This window comes from Lipotes vexillifer, unplaced genomic scaffold (assembly GCF_000442215.2).
Source record: "Lipotes vexillifer unplaced genomic scaffold, Lipotes_vexillifer_v1.1 C27138687, whole genome shotgun sequence".
Taxonomy (NCBI): Eukaryota; Metazoa; Chordata; class Mammalia; order Artiodactyla; family Lipotidae; genus Lipotes; species Lipotes vexillifer.
Genome location: NW_006769571.1, coordinates 1 through 3,106, shown reverse-complemented (window position 1 = coordinate 3,106; position 3,106 = coordinate 1). Strand labels below are relative to the sequence as shown.

The window sequence follows — 3,106 nt, the reverse complement described above, 5'->3', positions numbered from 1 at the left end:
CCACATGCCGCAGAGCGGCTGGGCCCGTGAGCCATGGCCGTTGAGCCTGCGCGTCCGGAGCCTATGCTCCACAACGGGAGAGGCCACAACAGTGAAAGGCCCGCGTACCACAAAACAAAAAAAAAGGCTCTGCTGAAGGCACTGCATTGGGGGAATAAAACTAGAACTTTGGAAAAACAGAACACTTTTCTTGCCATTCACTGAAATTCTAGCATTCTAAATATAGTATAGCTATAAAGTAATATGCCTGATATTTTAAAGCAAATAGACCTAAACAAGTATGATCAAATGAGTGGTGTATTTTGCAAAAGAATCCCCTTAGAACTACTCACATACATTCTATTACTCAAAATACTCCTTATATCTAGGAATTTTTTTTAAAAAAACTATTTTCAGAGTCTACAGGGTTTTTTAAAGACCTTTATTAACAGGTGCTTGCAGTTTACTGACTTTTTTGAAAAAAAAATCATGCTGTGAACTTTTATTATATTACAAATTAAAAATAAGGTTCTTAAAAGCTCAACTTGAACAAATATGAAACAATTTAAAAACCTTTAAAGGTGTACTGAGAAAAACCAGCCTTAAAAAAAAAAAAAATGTTTGTCATCATCAAAGAGTCTTTAAGTAAAGATAGTAAAAACTGCAGCCTGCATAGGTAGTGCACATAATGCTTCTAGCTATCTGGTCAAGGGGCAAAGAGCAAGCACTTGAGGTCTTCAGCTCCACTCTCCTTCACTTCTTATTGCTGAACCTTTACATTCACTTCTTCTTGTTGGATAGCTAAATCAGGTGATGGCAGAGATGGGAAAAGTGCATTTACTCGGCCTCCAGCAAGACTAATTCTCAGCTGGTGCATCTGCTGCTTTTCTCTTTGCCATCTTGTGCTTTAGGGTTTTCTGGGGGTCTGCATTGGTAATTGAAGCTACGTCCTTAACAACGTTGAGGTGACTGCTGACCTTAGTCTCATCTCCTTTATTTTCCCTAGCTCCTTCACTGTGGTCCTCATTAGGCTGTCTTGGGTGAAGTAAGCCCTTGTGGAATGGTGGTCTATAAACCACGTTACATACTCTGTCTCACTGGTCTACGTTGCTCTCTTGCACCCTGGTTGTCAGCACCTTCCATCACTTCTCCCTGCACAGGAGGGTTGGAATACTGTGGTCGACACCCGTAGGGTCTCCACGTGGTACGATGGGCACAGTGGCCTGCTGCAGAGCCTGGCCTTTGGGACCACTCTCCAATCCCTCATTCTTTCTCCATTCTCATTATTCTGGTCATTCTGCTGTTAATTGTGTGGAGCACCCCTATAATGTGGACGGTATCTATCATGGTTACATCTGCCGCATATTTACTGCCTGGCACTAGAGCTCCACCAGGGCCTGGAACATTCACTGCTTCCACACCCTTTTCTCCTTTCAGCAACATCAAACTCCAAGTTTCTCCATCTCTTACACTGCAAAGGTGCCTCCTGGAGTTATTCTTCTTTAGGGCAGACTGGTATACAAATACATCTTCTTTGGTGTTATTCCTATTGAAAAAATCACATCCGTTTCTTACACTGAACCATTTTACTGTTCCAGAAACCTTCACTGTGATGAGTTTCTTGTCCCTGCAGGCAGGTGCTGCAGATGTGAAGCCACCGGGGCCACTGCTCCCCATGGTGCCGCCGGGATGGGCCTCGGCCTGGATGCTTACGGTTGTAATGATGGTGACTGGGGCCAGCTGAGGCTGTGGCTCCTTGGGGAGATGGGGGTGCTACTCAGGGCTCCCTGGGGTCAGCTCTCCATTCCCACTACCAGCTGAACTCTACAGCATTTTAAATTATATTTTTGAAGGAGAACTGATCCCCAAGGGATTGATTTAATTTTGGAAAAAGAGAAAAGATTTGAAGCCATGCTTGCTGAATTAATAGGTGTCATAAAACCATCTTTCATCAAAAATACAGTTTAGCTCTAAAGGAATGAAACTGTTTCCTTGTGTCACTTAAAAACTGACCATGCAGGCAATTCCAAAAAAGAAATGCAATTAACTTGAAAAATGGTAGCATATTTTGAATATGTATATATCTTCCAAAAGAAACTGGCTAAAAAGGAAAATCATTTAAAATATTATAGTTTAAAAATAAAGCTTCCCTATTTTACAGAGCAAGTTGCTTATATAACCATACTTCAAAGGCACATTAAGTACATATTACTCAGAGGCTTTTATTTCTATAAAATTTTTATTTACAAATGTACTAGACATAAAAATATGTGTGATACAGTAAAAGGAAATAATCAGGAGACCAGAAAAACCAACTAAATATAAACAGTTCCTCAAAAAGAAAAAAATGATGGAAATGGAGTGGAGGAGAATCACAAAAGAAGAGCTAACGCCTTGGTATGAAATGTACTAGAGCAGCGGCCCCCAACCTTTTTGGCACCAGGGACTGGTTTCGTGGAAGGCAATCTTTCCACAGACCGGCGGGAAGGAGGTTTCTGGATGATTCAAGGGCATTACATTTATTGTGCACTTCATTTCTGTTATTATAACATGTAATATATAATGAAATAATTATACAACTCACCATAATGCAGAATCAGTGGGAGCTTGTTTTCTTGCAACTAGATGGTCCCATCTGGGGGTGATGGGAGATTGTGACACCCAAGGTGCGTTGCTTACGTCCAGTCTACTCCGTGATCTCATTCTGCTTGCTGTCACTGCAGAAAACCCTGCTTCACCAAGACAGGATGTTGGAAATGCAAGCAGGCTTTTCAGTGCTTTTGTGGCAATCTCAGGATATTCTGCCTGACTTTAATCCAGACGTATGGAGATTTGAAGTTGTCTCAAACATACTTTTAAGGCCACTGTCATTTGCCATCTCAGGCAGTTGATCCTCTTCTAGCATGGACAAAGTCGATTCACCTGGCTTATTCACGAATAAGTGAATCTACTCCTTCCCAGTTCAGGGGTCTTTTGTGGTTGGGAAGTAATGCTCAAACTCCTCTGAAAGCTGAGATAGGTGATCATGCACCAGCTGGGAGCGAAAAGGCCCTGGTTCAGTCTATTTCAAAATCTCTGCTAATGTTTGAAACATGTCAAAAATCCCAATGTTCACTCATTGCCCCCA

General features: G+C 41.8%; 1 pseudogene; it reads right to left on the bottom strand.

Moving 5' to 3' along the window:
• Positions 1-1,067: 1,067 nt before the first annotated feature.
• Positions 1,068-1,734, bottom strand: LOC103089981 (nuclease-sensitive element-binding protein 1 pseudogene; annotated as a pseudogene).
• Between the last annotated feature and the right edge of the window lie 1,372 nt (positions 1,735-3,106).